The sequence below is a fragment of the Mirounga angustirostris genome, unplaced genomic scaffold, assembly GCF_029215605.1.
Source record: "Mirounga angustirostris isolate CCGP_5_RB_7025 unplaced genomic scaffold, mMirAng1.0.hap1 SCAF_1, whole genome shotgun sequence".
NCBI classification, from domain to species: domain Eukaryota; kingdom Metazoa; phylum Chordata; class Mammalia; order Carnivora; family Phocidae; genus Mirounga; species Mirounga angustirostris.
The window spans coordinates 23,028,855-23,054,267 of record NW_026991709.1 but is presented as its reverse complement, the minus strand read 5'-3'; the positions used below and the strand labels follow the sequence as shown (position 1 = coordinate 23,054,267).

The 25,413-nt window shown below is 35.5% G+C and overlaps 1 protein-coding gene and 1 non-coding gene across 2 annotated transcripts in view; one reads left to right on the top strand and one right to left on the bottom strand.

Moving 5' to 3' along the window:
- NCAM2 (neural cell adhesion molecule 2) overlaps positions 1 to 25,413 on the top strand; it is a 516,332-nt gene that overhangs the window by 162,300 nt on the left and 328,619 nt on the right. The window lies entirely within an intron of this gene.
- Positions 11,956 to 12,070, bottom strand: LOC123834943 (U5 spliceosomal RNA). Its single transcript, XR_006788518.1, has one exon. It is a non-coding gene; the product is annotated as a U5 spliceosomal RNA (small nuclear RNA).

Here is a 25,413-nt window from a genome sequence, read left to right as displayed (position 1 = left end):
CACCTGGGGGGCTCAGTCAGTTCAGGTCATGATCTCAGGGTCCTGGGATTCAGTTTCCTGTGGAGCTCCCTGCTCAGTGGGGACCCTGCTTCTCCTTCTCCCCCTGCCCCTCCCCCTGCTCATGCTCTCTCTGTCTGTCAAATAAATAAATAACATCTGTAAAGAAATTAATGCAAGAAATCAGCTTTTTAAAAATGTTTTCTTGCCACCTTTATATAGGCCAACACATTCTAAAGGCAATTTTCTCTTTTCTATAATTTCTTTAATTTCTTAGGTTGATACACAGAGTGGTCTGCTTCCACCCTCTTTTGTTCCACATGAAGGGAAACACATAAAACCACCGAAAGCACCTTTTTTTTTTTTTTTTTAGTGCGGGGAACCCTTGTAAAAACTTCTATGAATTATCTACTTAATCATTACAAAAACCCTATGGAGAAATTACTATTATTACTTCTCTTCTACACATAAATTAAGGCCAAACAAATTTAGATGAATGGAAGGTTTTACATTTAGCAAGTGGTGGGACTAAGCTATGAGCCTGACATTGCTCGCAGAGTCTTGTGTTCTCGCCCTAATTATTGCAGTGGGACCAGATAGGGACTTGATAACTCCAGTTTTCTCCTGACCCAATATCCCTGGGTTGGATTATTGCAGTGAAATGAAAACTGAAAATATTACCTGCATCAGTGCAGGTCTGCTGGGAGTCTCAGCTAACACTCCAGTACCCAGAAAAGCCTCTGATTATAGTTAAACGCGAGGGGACATTTGCCACCAGGTGGCGCCAAATACAATCAGAAATAGATGGATAAACTAGCATCCCAGATATCAGGTCCTTGAGGTAAGTTCAGCCATGTGTTTTGCGGTTCTGTAGTTTACAGTACTGAGAATTTTTGGACTTCACATATTCTTGTTATGGTGGGGTTTTCTATATTTGATCGGAAATTGAAAAAAATCCAGAAAGAAGAATATTAAAGTTTTATGAATGATTGCAAATACTTTTAAGAGAAAACAGTATTTGGTCATTTGAATCAGTATCTGAGACTTGCCAGGAGGTTTAAGAGCTGTTAATCTAAGCAGATGAAATGACTGAATTTGCCTTATAATAGCTCTGTTTAAAAAAAAAAAAAAAAAAAAAAGTAGAGTTTTTGCCTGAACCTCTCTAATGAGAAACACAGTCCCTGAAGACTACCTGAGCCATCTTTGGTCAAATCACAGTTAGAAAGTGCTCCTTTGGGGAGAGGGGGAGATAAAAAGCAAGAGTGCAGGGGAGGGAGAGGCAGAGAGAGAGGGAGAGAGAGAATCCTAAGGAGGCTTCACAGCCAGCATGGAGATCAAGGTGGGACTCCATCTCATGACCTTGAGATCATGACCTGAATAGAAATCAAGAGTTAGATGCTTAACCGACTGAGCTACCCAGACACCCCAGAAAGTGCTCTTTTAAAATTTAGCCAAAATCTACATTTAAATCACTTTTGCTTTTTACTGTTCTTAGTTCTAATTTGGAGGGTATTATAAAACCAAGTAAGTCTTTTCCAATTTAACTTTACTTGAGATATTTAAATAAAAACATTATGATACTCTTTACAGCTAATTCCAAAGCTAATTTATCACAGTTCTTTTGCTTCTTAGTCATGTTTTTATTTATTAATTCACTTATTGAAGTAATATTAATTCAGTGATTTACTCTGTGCTTGACACTGTGTGAGATGTCAGATGGTCAAGGGGTCAAATGGTGAGTCAAACAGACAAAACCCCTGCCACTGTGGGGTTTATATTCTAATGGCAGGAACAGACAATTCTCAGATAAACATTGTGATTACAGATTGTGTTGAGTTCTCTTGAGAACAACAGAGAAATATTTGAGATAGTAATAATGAATATAAGACGATCCGGTTCTTATGTGCCAGACGCTGTTGTAAGTACTCTTCATACACTATCGTATTTCATTCTTACAACCTTGTTAGTTTTTGTCCCCTAAACCACCTTTGATAATTCACTAGATAGAACTCAGAGGGCTCAGAAAAGCTCTGGTATTTGTGTTGCTGTTCATTACAGTGAGCAGGTACAGATTGAAATGGGCAAAGGGAAATGGTACATAAGACAAAGTCCAGGAGAAGCCAGGTGTAAGCTTCAAAGAGTCTCTTCCCAGTGGAGTCACACTGGGACACATTTAATTCTCCCAGCGATGATCAAAGTATTGTCAACTAGGGAAGTTCACCTAAGCACTGGTATGTAGAAATTTTGTTGAGGTCAGTCACATAGGCATGCAGTACCCCCATGATTGCCCATAGCTACTCAGACTCCAGCCCCCTCCGAGAGCAAAGACAAACATTCACCATAAATCACACAGTTTGTCCAAACTGGTTCCACATGGCCAAAGGCCCTAGGCATACAAAAACACTCTTATCAGGCAGATCATTCAAAGAGCTAGAAGATTATCCTCCAAGAACCATCCAGTTTCTTTCTTTCTTTGGAATGTGAATGCTTCGATCAACCTGAGTCTGCTGAATTAAATTTGACTTCTCACTTCACCTGCCTGGTCCTGTCCTAGGCTCTCTTATTTTAAAGCAATTATATTTTTTCTGAACATCTACCTTTAGTATAGCATTTATAGTGCCATCACACAACAAACCAGTGAGAATTACAAATGTATTTGCTATGCCTTCCCACCAGAATCAGTCCTTGCACATATAACAGATATATTATGGACAAGCATCATTAAAATTGGCCATGATTCGGTTATTTCTGGGTTCTAAGTCAGTTGGAGACAAGCCAGTCACTCTATCGTGGTCACAGGCTTGTACTGAGACTGGCTGGGGGCAATAATAATTTAGCTTGAGCCCTCCTTGTCTTTTTAAGATAGGGTCATCCTCTGTGGCATTTTGGATGCATTCTGTGATGCCTACTGCTTTATTCCTATTAGAAATCATTGTCTTTTACAATTCAGCTTAATAGATTTCTACCTAAAAAACACAGGTGATAAGTATTTGTGCACAGCACACTGTGGCCTGTTGGGCATATGGTTACCTATTTTGTCCATATAATCAGGGACCTTTGTAAGCATTTAGCCATCACTGTTTATAGTTACATAGTGATTAGTATGCTAAGACTTATATACCACCTCATACTCTGATGGCCTAGTGGGGAATAGTTTTTAGAAATTTCTTCCCAAATGGTATCTTTTGTAGTAGATATAACCAGAAAAATGGGAGCCAAAAGATACCAGTACATTACTAGAATTCCACTCAGTCATCAATGATTGGTCTGGATCATCAGCATATTGTATGACCAAAATGTCTCCCAGAACACTGCAACTCGGATTTATAGATTTTTATTTGAACTTGTTACTTTCCAAAAGTAGGGATTGTTTGGGAAAACAGATGGTTTCACCCTTTTGGGCATCTGGTATCATAATTATGCTATAGGCCTTTCTTTGGAATATGTAGAGTTTGAACAACCCAGGACTATGGAACTCACCCTTTACTGCCCAGATAGCTACTATTTGTATCCTCAGTTGTCAGTTTAACTTGGATATGAAGTTAATAACCTTCTCAAAGTCCAATGATGCAACTTTAAGAGAAGTTGATCAAAGAAGGAAGGAGTGACATTTAAACAAAGCCTAAAAATGAAAAGGAGCTAATCTTAGAAGGAATGGAATGGAAGGCATTCCAAATGAAGGAGTAACTGGTGTAAAGTCCCTGAGATAGAATAAAACTCTGAATATTCAGATTTGTAGAAAGTTAAATGAGGATGTAGCTATAGTCAAGAGTGAGGGAGAACATGAGGTAAGGTAACATTCAAGAGATAGACTGTGCCAGATTGTGCAGGGCTTTTAAAGCTTTTGTAAGAGTAAGGAATTATAGAATGATATGATATTTACTTTTCAGAAAAAATCATTCTTGTAAGTGCTGGGTAATGATAGAGGAAGAAGAGATGATGGATGGAAGTAGGTTGCAGTTTTAAGAAGGATGATGGTGAGCAATGCAACAAGAGGTAAATTTGAGTTAATTTTGGGCAGATAAAATCCAGAGCACATGGAGATGGTTAGGATACATCAGTGAAAAATCAGGCATATAAAGCTTTGACCTTTATTCTTGAGCTTACTTACATTTGTTTGAGAGAGACACAATAAATATAACAAGTAGGCAAATTATATATTAAAGATGTAGGTAATATGGGAAAGTAGAATAAGGCAAGAGATTACACGTAGAGGATGAAAAAGAAACACTACATTGACTGGAGTGGTCAGTGTGGTATCATTGAGAAAATGACATTGGAGCCAATCCATCCATTGTTTATCATAACTTTATCCTCTTCTCTGAAATCTCATTTGCTTCTTCTTGTGATGTATTTCAATAACAATATCAATTTTCTTCGCCTGGTTGGGTTTCTAGTTATTGTAATCCATACAATAATATTCTATTTTGTTGCTTTTCCTTCATGCTTCATGGGTCTCTAAACAGCTGTTTATCCTTCACCATACTACATCTCTTCATAAAAGATATTTTTGGTGGAATAGAATCATTCTGGTTAGTTAGAATATTCCATTTCATCCAATTTTATCACTACCAGTGTAAGGAATAGTCACTTTCTTTGCCATAACCTGTTAAGTACTCTACTTTAATTGATGCCTTACCTCCTACTAATGTTCTTAGTTTCGTTGTTTCATTTTTTTTTCTCGTTCTCTCTCTCTCTCTTTTTTTTTTAATCTAACTAATCTCTGTAGAAGTGGTTTTTAATTTTCCAGGGGGGGTAAAGTATGGAAAGGTTTGCCAATGAGTGGGTGGGAATTAAAGTGAATGTTTTTGTCCAGTTTCCAGAGAGGCCTGCCAGTCATACCTAAGACAGAATGACATTCTCTCACTCTCTTCTTGAAATTTGTTATGCTTTATAATCAGATTATCGAAAAGCTTTACTCATGGGGCGCCTGGGTGGCTCAGTTGGTTAAGCGACTGCCTTCGGCTCAGGTCATGATCCTGGAGTCCCGGGATCGAGTCCCGCATCGGGCTCCCTGCTCGGCAGGGAGTCTGCTTCTCCCTCTGACCCTCCTCCCTCTCATGCTCTCTGTCTCTCATTCTCTCTGTCTCAAATAAATAAATAAAATCTTTAAAAAAAAAAAAAGCTTTACTCATGATTAGATACAGATTTTGAGATGGAGAAAAGACATATCCCAAGGAGATAGGATTTACGTTCACATGACAAGTAAATCTTCATTTTTAATTTGAGTAATTTAGAAGAAAGATACCACGTCACAACATATTGTCCTTAAAAACCTTATGAGTTTCCACTTTTGAAAACTAGAAAGAAAGAACACATTAATCCAAAGGAAGCAGAAGAAAATCAATAATAAAAATTAGAGCAGAGACCAATGGAATTGAAAACAAGAAATCTGTAGTGATAATCAACAAAGCCAAAAGCTTTTTGGTTGGAAAATTGATAAGTTTCTAAGCAGGCTAAGAAAAAGAAAAAAAGAGAAAACACAAATTGCTCATATCAGGAGAAGTGAAAGAGGGGCTATGAACTACAGATGTCATGGATATTAAAAGGATACTAAAAGAATACTATGAACAACTCTATAATTACAAATTTGAGAATCTAGATGAAATGGACAAATTCCTTGAAAGTCACAATCTGCTAAAACTCACACAAGAAGAGATAGACAATTCAAATTATAGACATTAAAACAACAACTAATAACCTTCCAGAACAGGAAAAAGTAGTCTACATGGGTTCACTGGTGAATTCTATGAAACATTGAAAGAAGAAATCATACCAATTCTCAACAATCTCTCCCAGAAAATAGAAACAGAGGTAATTCCTCCTAATTTATTTTGTTAGTCTTGAATTACTAAAACCAGACAAAGTCATTACAAAAAAAGAAAGAAAGGAAAAAAAAAAGCCAAAATCTTTCATTAATACGGATGCAAATATTTTCAATAAAATGTTAGCAAATTGAATCCAACAATGTATAAACAAAATTATACACCATGACCAAATGGAGTTTATTCCAGATATTCAAGTTTGTTTCAACATTTAAAAATCAGTTGATGCATTTCATCCCATTACAGGCTAATGAAGAAAAAATCACATGGTCATATCAATAGATACAGAAAAGAGTTTGAAAAAATTCAACACTCATTCATGGCTAAAATCTCTCTGCAAACTAATAATAGAGGGGAACTTCTTTTTTTTTTTTTCCTTAAAGATTTTATTTACTTATTTGAGATAGAGAGTGAGAGCGAGAGCATGAGCTAGGAGACAGAGGGAGAGGGAGAAGTAGGCTCCCCACTGGGCAGGGAGCCCGATGCAGGGCTTGATCCCAGGACCCTGGGATCATGACCTGAGCCAAAGGCAGTTGCTTAACCAACTGAGCCACTCAGGCGCTCCTGATGGGAACTTCTTTAAAACATGTACAAAAACCGTTTAACTAACACCATACTAAAGAGTGAGAAACTTGAACCTTTCCCACCAAGATCAGGAAAGAGGCAAGGATACCGCTTCTCACCACTGATTTTTGAAATTGTACCAGAAGTCCTATCTAATGCAATAAGACAACAACAACAAAAAAGAAGTAAGAGGCATATAGTTTAGGAAGAAAGAAGCAAAACTTTGGTCTCAGGTTACATGGTTATCTACATAAAAAATCTGAAAGAACTTATGAAAAAAGCCTCTTAAAACTAATAAGTGGTAATAGCAAGATCACAGGATACAAAATTAAAGTACAAAAAGTGCTTTATGTATCAGCAATGAACAAGTGGCATTTGAAATTAAAAACACATTACCATTTACAATAGTACCAAAAAATACTTAGCTATAAATCTAATAAAATTTGTACAAAGTCTATCTGAGGAAAACAAGAGAACTCTGATGAAAGATATCAAAGAAGAACTAAATAAATGGAAATATATTCTATGTTCATGGATCGTAAGACTCAATCTTGTCAAGATGTCAGTTCTTCTCAACTTGATCTGTAGATCCAGTGAAATCTCAGTCAAAATCCCAGCAAGCTATTTGATGAATATCAACAGATAGATTCTAAAGCTCATATGGTGAGGAAAAAAACCTGGAATATCCAACTCAATATTGAAGAAGAATAATGTGAGAGGACTGACACAACTCAACTTCTAAGACTTACCAAAGAGCTGCAATCAAGACACTGTAGTATTGATGACATAATAGACAAATACATCAGTGGAACAGAATAGAGGGGCAACAAATAGGTCTGTATAAGTAGAGTCAACTGTTCTTTGACACAGGAGCAAAGACAATACCATGAAACAAATACAGCTTTTTTCACAAACGGTAGAACAACCAGACATCAACATGGGAAAAAAAAAATCTAGACACAGACTTTACACCCTTCAAAAAATTAACTCAAAATGGATCATAGATTAAATTTCAAATTTAAAATGCAAAACTGTAAAAATCCTAGAAGATAAAATAAAAGAAAGCCTACATAACTTTGGGTATGGTAACTTTTTAGACACAACACTATCATTAGGCAAGGCATTATCCATGAAAGGAAGAATTAAGCTAGATATCATTAAAACTAAAAAAAGAAAAAAAAATACAGAAGACACTGTAAGAAAATGAGAAGACAGGCCACAGACTGGGAGAAAATATCTTCAGAAGACACAATTGACAAAAGATTGTTAACCAGAATATACAAAGAATTCTTAAAACTCAACAGTAAGAAAACAGACAATGGAATTAATAAATGGGCAAAAGGCATGAACAGAAACCTCACCAAAGATGATATACGATGGCAAGTAAGTATATGAAAAGATGTTCAACCTCTCATGTCACTTAAAACAGTGAAATGCTCCTACAAACCTATTAAAACTATTAAAATAGCCAATATCCAAAATACTGACAAAACCAAATCCTGGTGAGGATGTGGAGGAAAAGGGGTTCTCATACATTGCTGGTGGAATGCAAAATGTTACGAGCACTTTGAAGGACAGCAGTTTGGCAGTTTCTTGCAAAACTAAACCATCTTGCCATATGATTCAGCAATCACACTCCTTGATACTTATCCACATGATTTGAAAACCTCTGTTTACCACAGAAACCTGCACCTGGATTTTTGTAGCAACTCTATTCTTAATTGTCAGAACTTGGAAGCAAGTAAATGTCCTTCAGTAGGTGAATGGATTAGTAAACTTTGGTACACTCAGACAATGGAATATTATTCAGTGCTAAAAATAAATGAGCTATCAAGCCATGAAAACACATGGTGGGAACTTAAATGCATATTACTAAGTGAAAGAAGCAATCTGAAAAGGCTGCATACCACATTTTCCAACCATATGATATGCTGAAAAAAGTAAAACCTTGGAGACAATAAAAGGATCAGTGTTTGCCGGGTGTTGGGGCAGAGAGAGGGATGGATAGGCAGAGCACAGAGGATTTGGGGGCAGTGAAACTATTTTGTATACACCTACAATGGTGGATACATATCCTTATACATTTGCCAGATATCAGGAGTGAACTATAATATAAACTATGGACTTCAGGTGGGGATGTATCAATGTAGGTTCATTGGTATAAATCTACCACTGCGCTAGAGGATGTTGACATTGCAGGAGGTTTTGTGTGTGTGTGTGAGAACAGAGGGTGTATGGGAACTTTCCATACTTTCCACTCAACTTTTTTTTTTTTTTTAAAGATTTTATTTATTTATTTGAGATCGAGAGAGTGAGAGAGAGCATGAGAGGGGAAAGGGTCAGAGGGAGAAGCAGATTCCCCACCGAGCAGGGAGCCCGACATGGGACTCGATCCTGGGACTTCAGGATCATGACCTGAGCCGAAGGCAGTCGCTTAACCAACTGAGCCACCCAGGCGCCCTCCACTCAACTTTGCTGTGAACCTAGGACTACTCTAAAATAAAGATTTTTTATTAAAAGAAGTCTTAGGTGACCAGTGTCGAACTTCTTCCTTTTATTTTAAAGACCCTTGGACACATCTTCAGCTTTAAATTTTGATATTGTAATAGATTACACGGTCAATTAGACAAGGGTGTGGTAATACCTTTATAATGTGACACTTTCAGCTTCTGGTGTGATTAATTGCCATGCATTAAACATTGGCCAAGAAACCACACTTAGTAATGATCATGGGATTATCACCATTTGAACAGAGTTCTAAGCTGGAGGAAGACAAAGACTTACAGGATGTTTTCTTAGGAAACTATTTCAAATTACAAATACCCAGGCTACAATGCCTTGCAAATAGTGAGACATTAGTAATAGTGATCTAGGAATAAAAACTAAACTGTATTGAGCACTCCATGAGACATCACACAAATAATACTATTTTATCCTGTGATATCCCTGTTTTGTAGGGTATATTTTGCTCTGCAGTGGCATTGAGGAACTTGTGAGGCACCCAGACCTAAAAATAAATTGCTCGAAATCACACAGATAAGGAATGCTGGGAGTCAGATGACCATGGTCTTGGTTCCAGAGTATGCCTTGTAGCTATTTTATGATCTTGTCTCCCACCTTCCTCTTGACTGTCACTGACTGGAAATGCAAAAGCAGTGAGTTTTAAAGAAAATATTTCATTCTTCCGTTTTCTAGGTCAGTAGCCATTTGAGAAGATTGTTGGGTAAAGAGAAACAAACAAACAAAAAAACTATCTCAGAAATATATTCTGTAGCTTAAAGATTGTGGAGTACAGTTGATTGAATAACAGACTATTTTAACTGAGAATGCTAAAGTGGACGGACAGAAAGGTTGATATTAAATCAGCAGAATATTGTTTTGGTAGCTAGAGTAAATGGAATTGTACCAATTAGCGTAGTAGCAGGTTTATATTCTATTTATATTTCCATACTGCAAGAACTTCTTCTTATATTTTTAAAAAGCCTAATCATTGTAAGCAGATGAATCACTTTTTCTGTCTTTTATTCCCCAGTAACCTTAATAAATCAGCATAGCCTAGACGGAATGTGACTTTTCCACATATTTATATATTTGCCTTACTAAATATAGATGATCTTTTTTTTTTTCCTAGTCTCATGTCCTATTTAAACTTTTTTAGCAAGCTTGCATTTGTTTCCAATTGTTTTTCTGACAGAATAATGACAAAGTCATCAGTCTGGTAAATTAGGAGGAAAAAATAACAGATTTTCACATCTGGAGCCTCAGGCTAAATTTAAAAAAAAATTCTTCAGACAACACCTTTATTTAAGAATATCATAACAGTTTGTGATGTCTTACAAATCACCCAATAATAAAATCATTTTCTTCTTTGATACATTTATGCCATTTTGATCTAAATTTAATATTTAGGAGAAATTTTCCTAAAGATATATATATGTGTGTGTGTGTATATATATATTCTATATATACATATACATATATATACATATATATATTCTACCTATAACTGTGGAAAATTGTCCTGTAGAAAGACACATTAAAATAATGGCTTCTTAGTATATACTTTACATACACATTGCATATCGCAGAGTTGAGGTCACATATAAATATATAATCAGTTGGTTGCCATTTATAAGGTTTGACATAATCACATGGGAGAAGCAACTGCATTGGTTTAAAAGTGCTTCAACATTTAAGTGGGTATAGTGTTTCCTCTCACTAACTAAATAGCACCATCAATTTCACCTAGAGCTTCAGGCAATTCATTAATACTTTAGCAGGTGAATATATGATATTTAAAATATTTATCTAACTGAAAAGTGAAGACATAAACTGTATCAAACATGCTATTGGCTGAGATTTTTCATAAAATTTACAGATATATAAATCACTTTTCATATATATCTCATGTTTTCTAAATGTATATTTTATAAAGAAGAAATAAACAGCAAAGATAAATATATTTGTTTAATTCACTTCTCCTACTTGATCTTCTGCTGCTTTCAATTTTTACCTTGTAATATTATTTATGAGACTCAGTAATAGTGGACTTGACTAATGGTTACAGTGTAAAATGTATCTTCACTTTGCTTTCTTGCATGGGGATTTGATAGTGCAGAGTAATGTAAATAATTAATATAACATAATGCCTAGAGCCAGGAGGGTACCCAAGAGTTGTACAAATGAATTATAAAATGATGGCATTTTGTATTTTTATTTATGAACATACAAGAAAATTTCTCTGTTGATATTGAAATATATCTCAGAAAGGAACTATTTGTATTCAGGTGTTAAGTTTTTGCTCTTCATTGGAAAGAAAGCGGATGAACCTCAATGGAATTAAGTATGACAGTGTAATGAAGAGTTATATATAGTACTATATTTTAGAGTCATTGTATATCAGAGTAACACAAACTTGCTTAGAGACATATTAATACAATTTTTTTCTTCAATTTCCAAGGTTGTCAGTGACATTGAGCCTGATCTCCACTTAGATGTGCACTATGGCAGTGAAGTAAAACATAAGGCATTTAGTGAACAATGACAAATGTAGTAGAGAATGACCTGAAGAATATCACTATGAAACATGCTAAGTTGGCTTTACTTAGTTGTTTCTTTAGGTTTTCTTGGAGTAAGTCAAGAGCTTAACTCCAAAGGCAATGCCATGAAACCAATTTTGTTAAGAGGCCTAGACAATTTCACATGAATACACTAATATTCTGGGGTATTAAATCCTGTATTTTACTACATCCTTAGAATAATGAGTTGTATGCTTAGATAGATAAATATTCCTGATACTTTCAAAGTATCTGCCATCATTATCACCTTTTATCAATCAGATTTCTGATAAAAATTAGCAGGGACCTGTTCACAGTCATACTCTCTAGCAAGCTTAGATCATAAGTAGCATATTTATAGCCTTTAAAAGTCATAAGACCTAGAGTTGACCTGTAATTTTGAAACTTAGAGGTTTAAACAAAACGTTTCCTTAAAGAATGGGCCATTCACCCCCCCTATTTACAATATGTTTAGTGGTAGAATTGCCTGATGAGGCAAATGCAGATCCAGAATGCCTACTTAAATTTGAATTTCAGATAATGTGTAATTTCTCAGTATAAGTATCTCCCATGTATTATTTAGTAAAAGGCGAAAGATTTATGCGTTTTGAAGAGAAACCGGAGTATCCCCATGTAATATTTAGTACACACTTATACTTTAAAAAAAAAATCAGGGTTTATCTGAAAGTTTTATGGGTGTCTACATTTAATCAGGTAACTCTTTATTGAGACATCTAGGGACAGATGAAGATGGACATCATTTCTGCCACACGACTAGCCCTGTTTGAGTAATAATGAACTTCCCAAAAAATCTATATTTCTGGAAGGCAATAAGCATGAATTTCATTTTAAAATTTAATTCATTCAACAAATATTTATTTTGTGCCTATTCAATGTAAGGAATTCTGCAAGGTACTTAGTGAAAACATAGGATCACTGACTTTAGCAAGAGAATAGTTTAGCTAGGAGACAGATAAGCAAAATGGATCAGTAATTATAAATGGAGAAGGATGGTGTGAAATAAATAAAACAGTAATGTGAGAGAGAGGAGGGCCATCTTTAAATAAAGAGGCCAGGAAAAGACTAGATGAGGGAATAGTCTTGAACTGAGGCCTAAAAATTAATTGTGATCTGAATTAGTCATATGAAAATCTGAGATAAGAGCATGCTAGGGAGTGGGAATTCCTATATGACAATGCCCTATATCAAGAAAGGACTTAATATGGAATGTAAAAGAAAATTATTTATGGAACATAGTGAAACACTTTATGGAAAATTAAATAGGTCCTTGCAATCATAGTAAGAATTTGGATTTTTTCTTTTGTTTTCCTTTTTTACTTTTCAAAGTGGAAAGCCATTGGGTTCCTTAAAGCAGAAAAATAACAAACTTTGGTTTCTATTTTCAGAAAATGAGTTTAAGTAACACAGAGAGAATATATGGGGGAAGAGCACGAATACAAACTGGGAGATGCAAATGCAGTAGTCCGGTGGGCAGGTGGGAAGATGGCAGACTTGGAAAACCAGAGGGGTAGCAGCAAAAGTGATAAGTGGAGAAATGTAATATATATATATATATATATATATATATATATAAAATATAATATTGGAAGTCGTGATAAGGGCATGTGAGACCTGCTAAGGGCTTAGTTGTTGGGACTAAGAGAAAACTATTAAAAGATGACTCAGTGTTTTAGCTAAGAGTAGTACCAGTGCGCTTAGAGAAGGAAGGTCAGAGGAAGAAGGGGTTGTGAAATAAAATCAAGTGTTAATTTTTATTAGTGATAAATGGACATAGGCTGTGGTAGGTATCCTAATTATTATTATTTTTTTAAGATTTATTTGTTTTGAGAGAGAGAGAGAGCGCATTTGTGAGTGGGGGAGGGGCAGGGGGAGAGAGAGAATCTCAACCGGACTCCCTGCTGAGTGCGAAGCCCTACCCGGGGCTCAATCTTAGGACCCTGAGATCATGACCTGAGCCAAAATCAAGAGTCAGACATTTAAGCAACTGAGCCCCCCAGGCGCCCTCTAATTATTTTTTGTTTGATTCCTACAATGAAATAGCCCAACATTTCCATCTAATAGTCAAAACAACTAATTTAACTCCTCCCCCCCTTATCTCCTAGAGGACTAATTCTCTGTAGAAACTGGTTAAAAACAAATATCTGAAAATTAACTCTCCTTAAATTTCAGAAACATGAAGCATGTTCAAGCATTACATGGTATTCTAAAAAAAGAACATTGAGGTAGTTGTGAAATGATTCTGAAAAACCAAGTTTTCTCAGTCAAGAGATAACACCTGTGAATTACTTGATTTTGAAAAAACGGACCATTTGTATTACTGTTACCTTTTCTCAGTCATTTGTCATTTTGTATTGATGACTTCAGTGCCATTTCCAGTTTATTTGACTAAAAGTTATCAGAATAATTCACAGAAAGTTCTATAACCATAAATATTGAGAAACAGGAGTGTCATTTCAAAAATCTATATATAATTGAGATATCCTTCTAAGGGTGATGGATAATCATAATTGAATTTCATTAGCAGTCATCTGTTTTTCACATCCATTTGCTGATTTGATTTTCTAATAAAATCATGATGCATATCAATCTGGTTTTTAGAAACATATTGAATTTAGAATTTTTCTATGAAAATGTAATTAGGCATGATACATTTTGATAATGTAATATAGTGTTAAAAGATAAACTGAGTCACATTGAAATTTTTAAGAGTGTATTTGAACAAAATCAATTTGAATTGGGCAGCATCCAATCTAGCAAATAAAAGGAGCTCTTAAGAGCTATACAAAGTGAGGGAATTTTATAGGCAAAAAAGCAGGTTGGTTATTGCAAAGTTACTTATTTTGGGGGGATGGGAGGGACCTATCAGGCAGATTATTTAACTAGTGCTAATGAAGTGATTCCTGATTGACTGGTTTAAGATTCCACTTCTGGGAGAGCTAAAACTATAATAAACTATAATTAAGTCTTAGTTTGGTGACACAAGACTTTGCATAAGTGACTCATTTTGGGTTTGTTGTCTTAATTTTGACAGTTTCCTTTTTGATCAGCCTCTCAGCTTAAACTGGGAGATGTGATAAAAAATGTAAGGTATTAGTGCTACTCCCATATACTGTTCTGAAGTTTTCACAGTTTTGCTGGATCTCTGTGTGGTATTCCCTGGTCATGATGTGGGGTTCACAGTCTTAACTCACTCATACTCTTCATTCCTGTCCTGGTATTCTAATCATAGGGAGATCATTTGCTTGGAGGTTAGGGGGCTATGAACATGCATTTAAAGATTTTGAGAGAATACAGTATACCAGGGAGACTATTATGATTATTATAAGCAGGATAATTCCCAGTGTCTGGAGTGCACTTGGGAGCCTTGATCCTCGAAACCCAAACCAATCACAGTCTAATAAAGACCCCGTTCAAGGAGTCACTTTTTTAAGCCAACTTGTTTATTCAGTAATCTTACATAACTAGATTTCAACTTCCCCAGAAGTGTTAATTCAAGTGCAGCAAGGGTGTTGGCCATAGCACAAACAGCTCCTTACTTAGCTAAAAGATAATCAAGGGCTATCCTGTTATCAAAAACAGATTTGGTCAGAGAGTTTAGGGATTTTTGATGAGCCACTATTGTTTTCACAGCAGATTCTGCAAAATCTTCAAGAGTTAAGAAGAGATTCCTGATCAGAGTCTCAGTCATACTTATTCTTGCCAGGAGAGTAGGAATCTGCCAAAGGAAGTGGATTTTGAATCATGACTGCCTCCTGGTAATTCCTGGCTTGGGACAGGGAAGGTGATAGCCATGGAGGCCAGTAGAATTTAAGGATCTGTAGACCACAGGTGGTTTTATTCTGGTTACCCTGGCCTTTTGTCCTTTTCTTTGTATAGACTCTTGACTCAAGGCTCCCCAGGTTGGGGGTTGTTAACTAGAGAATGGGAAATGGACCCCGGGATTATCGAGTTTGACACAGTAGAGAGGGGTTTGTTCCAGAAGAACTGAGGCATTAGAAATCAGAGAGAAGTTTGTGACAGCAGAAACTACAGGATCACCATCAAAATGGCAAATATGGCAGTGGAGTAGAGGTTGGATTGCCCTCCTTTGCAATGGCCTGAGACTTGTGAACAATGGCATTATCTTTCCAGGCCAGAGAAAGGCAAAAAGTGTCCAAAAGAATCATAAAGACCTTCATGATGTAAGAATCAGGAGAAGGGTGTTCAGAGAGTGAAGGAAGAATAGAATAAAACATTCTTGATTCAACATCTTGGGAGGCAGCAGTCTACCTTGATGTCAGAGGTCTCCAACATTTCCACAGGACCAGATGTACTGTGCCATATTTTGGGGGGCACCAACCTAATGGTTTGTCTGCCAAGTTCTCAGGATACAAAATGGGACAAACAAAAAGGCAGTAGTTATTCCTGGGAGAGAAATGATCAACAGCATATGGATACCTGAAAGCAAATCCATAAGTCATAATTCAAAGATCTAATTCTTACAATTTTTGGGGGGGGATTTCTGGTATCATTGTTGTTTTGCCTGTCAATCTGAATTTGGGAAGAAAGGGACAATGTGAAATATTACCTTCCTCTCTTGACCAGGCACTGGTTAGACTTGGGAGAGCTGGCTTTGGCAACAATTCTCAATCTTTGCCAGCTTCTGCTAGTTTTTCTAGAATCCCATCTATAGGTTGTGGAGTGAGTGGGGTGTCCCAGTGGATCTTATCCTGGTCACAAGAAACTGTAGAGGAAGAAAAATAGTATTTCCTCTACCCTTTATGGTGAGTACTTGGCTGAGACTCCTTTTTCTCTAGCCACCTCATAAATGGGTGAGGTTATATGGGTTAAAAGTCTCCACTGTGGCCACTGTAATTCAAGGTTATCTTTAGTAAGGTTAACCCGCTTGTTCAACCTTTAAACAAAAATTTATTCCCCTCTGGCCTCACGCTGGACCCAGTCTAGTTTCTAAGTCAGACCCAGTCTGATCCTGACTGATTTCTGGGCCCAGTCTGGAAAAAGAAATGCTCTCAGATAAAATCTGAAAGCACATAATGCAAAAGGTACAGAGGTAGATATGAGAGGAACTTAACCCACATCCTTAAGACACAGCAGGAAAGTTCACAGGTACCTAAGCCTGGTTGCTCAGTGCTCCTGGGAGCCTTCAGGGGTCTTTTTCAGTTCCCCTTTCTGATACCAGAACTGTTAAAAGATAAACTGAGGCATATGAAAAATTTTAAGAGTTTATCTGAGCAAAAATTGATTCGAATTGGGTGGCGTCCAATCTAGCAGATAGAAAGTGCTATAGAACATGAAAGACTTTTATAGGCAGAAGGGAATGGGAACAAGGAAGTTATACAAGGCAAAAAAAGCAGGTTGGTTATTGCAAGGGAACTTTCCTTTAGGGGATGGCAGGGGTCTATCAGGCAGATTACCTAACTACCTCTGATTAGGAGATTACTGACTGGTTTAAGATTCCATTTCTGGGAGAGCTGAAACTGGAATTAAGGCTTGATTTGGTGATATGGAGCTTTAGCATAAGTGACTCCCTTTTGGGGCGCCTGGGTGGCTCAGTTGGTTAAGCGACTGCCTTCGGCTCAGGTCGTGGTCCTGGAGTCCCGGGATCGAGTCCCACATCGGGCTCCCTGCTCAGCGGGGGTCTGCTTCTCCCTCTGACCCTCTTCCCTCTCGTGCTCTCTGTCTCTCATTCTCTCTCTGTCAAATAAATAAATAAAATCTTAAAAAAAAAAAGGGACTCCCTTTTGAGCCTGTTTTTTTTTTTTTTTTAAAGATTTTATTTATTTATTTGACAGAGAGAGACACAGTGAGAGAGGGAACAAAGCGGGGGCCGTGGGAGAGGGAGAAGCAGGCTCCCTGCAGAGCAGGGAGCCTGATGCGGGGCTCGATCCCAGGAGCCTGGGATCATGACCTGAGCCGAAGGCAGAAGCTTAACGACTGAGCCACCTAGGCGCCCCGCCTGTTGTCTTGTTTTTAACATTAGAAAATTAAAACATGATCAAAATGTAAGTAAACTTATTTAGAGGAAGAAAATAAGAACATAGTGGAGATAGCTTTTATGTAAAATATTTTTAAAATTTGAAAAAAATATTTTAAAATGTATTTTTCAGAATTTCATTTTCCATGAAGAATATTTGAAATTTTATGTATTAAATATATATTTATAGCTTTTGTGATAAATTCTTTTGCAAATGAAAATATATACTTTATTTTCCAGCTTTTATACACAATCATAAAATTGTAGTAAACCACGGTTTTGTTAAAGCAAGTAGATTATGTGATATATTTTTTCTTTACGGAATCAACATTTAACTGTACTAGATAATTGTTGTACTAGTTATTTATTGCTCAGGATTATAGAGCTGTTTGTTGATGTAATGTTAAAAAAGAAAAACAAACAAGAAACCCATAACAAACCTTAGAAATTAAAATCTTCCCAACATCATTCTCTATTACAACCAAAAAGTTCATTTAAATAGGAATATCTAAGCCATATTAAGTATCAATGTCTATTTATCTAGACTAGTTCTATTTATATTATTGGCACAACTTTAATGTATTTTCATAAGACAATGCCAACCACACTGACAGAGAGGAAGAGAGAGAGAGGGAGGGGGATAGACAAGGAGAAGGAGAGGGAGAGACAGAATGGATATATTATAGGAGCTCTTATGAAAGTCATCTCCCAAACAACTTTTTTTTCCTTGCTTTCCTTTTTTCTTTTTCTTTTCTCTTCTCTTCTCTTCTCTTTCTTTCTTTCTTTCTTCCTTTCTTTCCTTTCTCTTTTCTTTCTTTCTTTCTTTCTTTCTTTCTTTCTTTCTTTCTTTCTTTCTCTTTCTTTCTTTCTTTCTTTCTTTCTTTCTTTCTTTCTTTCTTTTCTTTCTTTCTTTTCTTTCTTTCTTTTCTTTCTTTCTTTTCTTTCTTTCTTTTTCTTCAGAAACTTAGAGGAAGACCATATTGTGCAGAGCCTATATTTACCAATTTGGTGTTAGTGACTTATTTCCTACAAATAAGTTAATGTTAAGCTTCATCTGTTTTTCCTTTGTATTCCTGTGACTACTTTCTAATTATGTTCTCTATAGTTTAAAGGTTTAATCTATAATATATCTCTGACTCAAAATTTGTGTTTATTCATAATGTTTGTGAATGACTTTATAGAGTATCTAGAAACTTACTATAATACTCTTCATAGGGTTATCTTGGACAGTTGTAGAAATATTTATTAATTAAGATTACCAAATACTTTTGAAATGCTTATCATTTCACATGAGGAACAAATAATAATAATAATAGTGAATTATGTAGCTGCTTTTATATTATGTTCTATCAAAATTATTTATCATATATATATTTGAAGTCAATAAAATGAAAGGAAATCATGCATTACTTAAACTTTTGTGAAAAACTTATTTGGTATAACATATATTAATATAACCTAATATATTAACATATATGCCTCTCTTTCTCTCTCTCTCTCTCTCTGGCCTTTTCTTCCTCCCTCTCTCCCTCCTTCCTTTACTCCCTTCCTTCCTTCCAACAATGAATGCGACATTTTCCCCTCAATGAAATGAACTGTACTCCATCTTCCTTGTCATACTGATCATCACTGCTTTTGCCCTGGGATAATATTACTGATAGGTAAGTTTATAATATAAAAAGAGGAGTATTTTTCTTTATAATGCCTGACATATACTTTGGGAAAACATTTTACACATGTTTATAATTCTGTTTTGAGTAGCAATAGATAGGAATTAAGTAACTACCAATTTTAACATCATTATTTTGAAGTTAATAACTTAAGTTGAAAATCAGCCTTTTGTATCTGATTTAAGATAATAAGGATAATAGTAATAAGGATATTAGCAAATGAATTACTTAATAAAAGGCATATTATTGCTATTTTCTTCTTATAATGCTAATTCACAAAAAATTTTTCTCACCAAAGCAACCAATCTGGATGCATTATTCCATCTTCATTTTCATTTCTGACAGAACAGTTATAATCCTGAATTTGGCTAGTGCCCCTGATTTACCTTTTCTGAAAGAAAGACAGAGACCAAGACAGTGAGGAGGTGGGGGGAGGATGGAGAGATGGAGAGAGGGAGGCAGCATGTACTAGTTGAGCTTATGGCAAACATTAAACATAGTGAGCACTGCTTTCTTTTCATTTTAATTTAAAGATGTAGATTTACTCAGTTAATTTCTGATTTCTCTGTTATTCCCTCTACAATTTTCAATTCTTATCTAAACTGTTCATTCAGTTCAAAAAACTTCAATTTTCTGAAGTTTTGTCAGTAAGACAGACATTTTCTAAGAAAGAATGTTAATACAAAATACTGTATTTTGAGTCCATACTACAAACCTATCACTGGGATTTAAAGAGATGAATTAGACATACTTCTGATCTCATACTCTAGGATTTCCAAACAGACATTTTTAAAGTGAGTTATGATTTATAATCTGTCTTCACCTCCATTGTATTATGTAATCATTTCGTTTATACTCTTAATCTGGTCTTATATAATTATTTAACACTGGTAGAAATTATCTTAAAATAATAGTATTGTGATTATGTTGTTTCAAATAATACATTTTTAATATTTAAAAATAAAATTTGAGGATTACCTATTGTCCCTACCTATGAAATGGCCTTCTTATTCTTAGGGCTCTCACTTGAAAAGCATACATTTTGGCTGCAGACCAGCATCAGATATTGCCATAGAGCTGGGCAAAAATTTGTCACAAAGGTCAGGTATACCTTACAAATGTTTACTAGTTGTCTTAGAATTGGTGAGGGCAGATTCAGAGGTGAGGGACCATAATATCTGAACATGCTCCGTCTTGACGGTCTCACTCATATCCTGATAAGTACTTTTCAGCGCTGCCTCTGAGTTAGTTCCTAGAATGTTTTCATGAAATTAAGGTTTGAATTTTTTTTTCCTTCTAAAGCACTTTAGAGCTTTTGTGTCTTAAAAACTACTGGGAAAGTGCACTAATTATAGCTGCTGATTGCTTTATTAAATTAATGTTTTCTGATGGTTTGCTTGATGTATTTCTCCAACTATATATTTGAAAGCAGTACAAAATCATATATACCTGACAGACTGATTTCCTCTTTTTCTCCCTTCACAAACTGTTTTGCCTTAAGAAATTATTTTTTTTTTTACTGTAAAAATACTAATGAGAAATTCTCATCAAGTTTAAAATGACATTCTCCCAAACTGATATGGGTGTTAACTATAATTAATTCCAACAGCTGTTGTCTTCTTTTAGTGTGACATTTGTCAAAAAGCCATCTTCATACTTTTGGCTTATTATGGTGGATCTGGGCAGTTTTATTCAAACTAGAAAGTATATTTACTTCATGATAGAAATAAAATATCTCTGGTTATTACATGTGTCATTTCCATGAGGAATATGTAATTGTTTTATTTTTTAATTTTTTTTCATGTTTCAAGTTTTTATTTAAATTCTAATGAGTTAACATCTAGTGTAATATTGGTTTCAGGAGTAGAATTTAGTGATTCATCACTTACATACAACACCCAGTGCTCATCATAGCAAGTGCCCTCCTAATACCCATCACCCATTTAGCCCATCCCCATCCACCTCCCCTCCAGCAACCCTCAGTTTGTTCTCTATCTTTAAGAGTCTCTTATGGTTTGCCACCCTCTCTTTTTTTCTCTTCCTTCTCCTATGTTCATTTCATATCTTAAGTTCCACATGTGAGTGAAATCGTATGGTATTTTTCTTTCTCTGACTGACTTATTTCTAGCATAATACCCTCTAGCTCCATTCATGTCACTGCAAATGGCAAGATTTCATTCTTTCTGATGGCTGAGTAATATTCCATTGTGTGGAGATATATATATATTCATCACTTGATGGACATTGGGCTCTTTCTATAATTTGGCTTTTGTTGATAGTGATGCTATAAACACTGGGGTACATATGCCCCTCCAAATCAGCACTTTCATATTTTTGGTTAAATATCTAATAGTGCAATTGCAGGGGGGCAGGGTTGTTCTATTTTTAACTTTTTGAGGAAACTCCATACTGTTTTCCAAAGTGGCTGCACCAGTTCACATTCCCACCAACAGTGCAAGAGGGTTCCCCCTTCTCCACATCCTCTCCAGCATCTGTTGTTTCTTGTGTTGTTGTTGTTAGCCATTCTGACAGGTGCGAAGTGTTATCTCATCATCACCCATCATCAAGGAAATACAAATCAAAACTATATGAGATATGTAATTGTTTTACAGTCAACTTTGTGCAGACATAGGACATTATGGGCTAAATGCCACTGTAAATGTGAGTTTCAGAGCTGTTCCTGGAAGCAATGTGGTATCTGCCACAGAGGGACCACTCCTGTGTTCTTTCAGTTATCTACTGGTGTGTAACCAAAACAGACCCGAATTCATAGTTGGTTTGAAAAAAAAGCAATTTATTATTCCTCATGATGTTGTCGGCTCTTTGGGAATTCTCTTTCATCATCAAATGGGGCACCTACAAGGTTCAAAATGGCCTGACTCTTGTACTGCTGCCATGGCAGAGATCAGCCGGAGTTTGGGGGCAGGGATTTCGTTTGTCGTCCACATGGACTTCTCAGCACTACTTTGGCTTCCTCAAAGAAGAATGGCTAGGCCCCAGGGAGGAATGTTGGCAAAAACTGTGCAACTCTAAGGTCCAGACCTCAAAGCTCTACAGTATCACTCTTGCCACATGCAATTTCTTCAAAAGAGTTTATGGATTGAGACCTAGACGGGGAAATAAAATAGGTTTTCTTTCCCATGACGATGAGTAAATACAATTTATTTATTCAACAAATGGTAATTAATTGCTTGCTATATTGAAATATCTTGTAGATTTTGAGTGCTTAAAGACGAGTTGTTCTCATTCATTTACTTGCTCTTTGCCTTGTTTCACAAAAGGTTAACATACTTATGGTAGCTTGTGATAAAACACTCTAAAACAATATCACAAACAGAGCGATACCATATAGTAAGCCATCATCCTAGGAAGTAGGAAGAAGGTCATATAGAGCAATACATACATTGCATTGATGTCTTCGCCCTCAAACTATAGCAAAGCTGTGGGAAGTTCAGGAACATTCTCTTACAAAGCTATCAATATGATCTTTCTTAGAAGTGTGTGGTGGGTGTATGCACATGTGTGTTTTAAAAGAATGTTGTGGTATTCTGCAATAATGTCAACTCTGTGAAAGTGACATTTTTCTTTTTTATGTCCTCCTCTGTTCATGGGTACTTCAGCTTCAGTTTTCTTGAAAACAAGCTATATATAATCTCAAACCTAGCTCACTGATACAACTATACATTTTCACATTAGAAAAAAAAGATTGACTGAATTACATTTTATAAAGATACAAACTCAGTTTTGTATGCCTTTCCTACATGTTATTCCCTAGTGTTGAATTTCAATGCAATAAGGGAATGTGCTGATAGAAGGAAAATTACTTTTAGGTTCTAAAATCGTATTGTCTTTTACAGAACACAACTATATAGTTTTTCTGTAAATATGTAGTAGTTGAATGTGTCTCTCCACAAAATTACTGCTTTGTAGCACATAATCTCAGCGTTTTATGCAAGTAAAAACCTATTCTGTTCTCATCTTGCAAGGTTTATTTAATAGAAGCGGAATAAGCAATGTTGATGCAGAAATATATAATTTACAGTAGCTAATGTTGTTTTCATATGTACCGAGACCTTTTTTTTTTTTCTGTATGTGCATTGCAATGAATAAAAATAAAGTAATTCTTTTCCTTTTCCTTTTTCTCTTATGAGTATGCTGATGACTGTGATGGCTGCACACCCTTTGTAGGGCAACTGCTCGCCGGTCGTACCCCTTCTTGTATTAGGGCCTTTGCACTTTCTGAAACTTCGACTGGAATGTTTTTCTCCAGATACTTTCATGACTTGGCTTCTTTATCCTTTTTTCAGATCTTTACTGAAATGTTACCTTCTCTGTGACAAGCTCTCAGCCTTCCAGTATTTCTAATGCCCTCTTCTATTTTTTTGCACAGTATTTGTCACTGTTCAGACCGATAATATATTATAGTAATGATCAGTCTGTTCTCTCCCTGCCCCATTAGATGTAACTACCAGGAATATATTTTTTTATTTTAATATTGCTCATAAGTATATCCCTGTCACCTACAATAGCTACTGATACATAGTAGTCACTTAGTAATCTTCTTGAATGAATGAGTAGATCATTGTGAAGCAATGATAACTCAGAATTAATACTAATGAAATATTTAACATATATATTTAACTGATGTTCACATATACCTTCTTATGTTGATTCTTTTAGAGAATTATTTAGTAACCTTATGACAAGGTGCAATTCCCAACAGCAATAGGAAATACATGTTAACTTGCACTTTGACGCATCTCACTAAATGTAAGAAACAAATATGTATATAACATGAAGTCTCTGGACAGCATAAAAATGTTTTAATGGTTGAGATTAATGTGATAGCTATTTTCATAGTAATTTCAGAATACATATTTTTTAGCCATTCAGTCACCCTATGTCTTTTGATCAGAGCATTTATTCTTTTTACATTTAAAGTAATTATTGATAGGTATGTACTTATTGCCATTTTGTTACTTGTTTTATGTAGTTCTTCTCTGTTCCTTTCCTCTCTTGCTCTTTTCCCTTGTGGTTTTTAATGGTTTTCCTTAGTGTTATGCCTGGATTCCTTTTTCTTTATTTTTTGTGTATCTATTATAGGATTTTGATTTATGGTTACCATTAGGTTCCTATATAACATCTTATGCATATAGCAGTCTATATTAAGTTGATGGTCGCTGAAGTTTGAACCCATATTTTCAGAATACATATTTTCATAGGACATAAATCCCTATAGTTTTACTCCGGTGTTGGATTGTAGAGACGGTAGCTTCAACTTGGATATTCATCTCTATTATACAAGCTATTAATGTGTTTCATGATCCTAAATAACATCTATAAATTTTGTCATATGTCTGTTTTAAAATGTTCATTAGTGTTTTGCTCTAGTTGAATTGGCTTTGATAAAATTTATATTAGCAATCTTCACCAACCCAGTTTTATTTTAGCTGTTCAATTTAGAATATTGCTTCACACACAATTGCTATCATAGTCCTAATGCACTGGAAATCCAATATCTTTGTAAAGATATCGTTTATCTTAGTTATGATTTTGATGGAGATTGGCACTTGAGGGTTCGACAGGCTGGGCAGGATTATTTCTATTAAGATGTATGTATGCCTTGTCCAAATCATTTTAGTCACTTGCTCAAAATATTCTATGGAACATTTGAAATAATCTAATAATAATAATTTCTCTAATGTGAAATAAAATAGTCTAGGAAAAGTAAGATAACTTTTGTAATAATCTTTAAAATTAAATTTTGAAAATGTATTTATGATATTTATATTAAATAGTGTAGTACAGATGGTAATTCACTCAACCAGCATCAACTGTGACACACTTGGTGCTAAAAATAAGAATATAATAACAGGTAGCAGTTCTCGAGAAGTTACTATGTCTTAGGCACTGTGCTCTTACTTTATATAAATTACTTAATGCATCCTGTACTCCAACTTTATGAGGCAGGCACTAATTTATTATTTCCATTTTACAGAAGAGGAAATGCAGGGACACCAAGGTTAAATAATTTGCTTGGGACGTACAACTGATAAATTATGAAGCCAGGATTCAAATGCTTGTGGTTTGACAGTAGAAGCCACTCTCTTAATCCCAATGCTATGCTGCCTCCCACATAACTGTGAATAACGGAACCACAGCAGTTACTGTCAATGAGAGAGAGAAACAAACAGATCTGTCTTTACTGTGCAATGAATTTTATGAAATGGGTAAATAAGGGATGTCATGAGAACATGTTGGAGCAGCCAGCTGAAGGAGCTTTGGGTGGCAAGGAGATAAGTTGA